The sequence below is a fragment of the Daktulosphaira vitifoliae genome, unplaced genomic scaffold, assembly GCF_025091365.1.
Source record: "Daktulosphaira vitifoliae isolate Bord-2020 unplaced genomic scaffold, ASM2509136v1 Scaffold_1, whole genome shotgun sequence".
Taxonomy (NCBI): Eukaryota; Metazoa; Arthropoda; class Insecta; order Hemiptera; family Phylloxeridae; genus Daktulosphaira; species Daktulosphaira vitifoliae.
In genome coordinates this window covers 2572376-2572892 of record NW_026099572.1, presented here as the reverse complement: position 1 = coordinate 2572892, position 517 = coordinate 2572376, and positions in this window count along the sequence as shown.

Here is a 517-nt window from a genome sequence, read left to right as displayed (position 1 = left end):
ATAATTACACATATTATAAGGTTTTCATGTATAAAATTAGTAATTTATTTTTTCAAATATACAATGAAATATTAAAAAAAAACAAATTTTAATAATATATAAATTAAAATATAAAATATAGTTTAAAATATAAAAATTTTAAAAACAAATATTTTAGAAAAAAATATTCAAACAAATAAAGCAATTTTAACCGAAGTTCAGATCACTAAAAATGATAAAATAAGAAGTTAAGATATGTTTTTACCGCAATTAAAAAAAATACACTTATTTTCATGTTGTGTACTCATTGTTATAATTATAATTATACAGATAATAATACAAATAAATATATTAAATGGTAAAACCACGCAAAAGGGACCTTAGTCTTCAGTACTCAAGTGAAAATATGAATAGTGATTATGATATAGGGAAGATTTTTTATCTAGTTGGATATTTTTACATTGATAGGTTTTAAAAACAACACAAAAATACAAAATAGGCATGATAATTCGTGTTACAATAAGATGTAAACATAGCT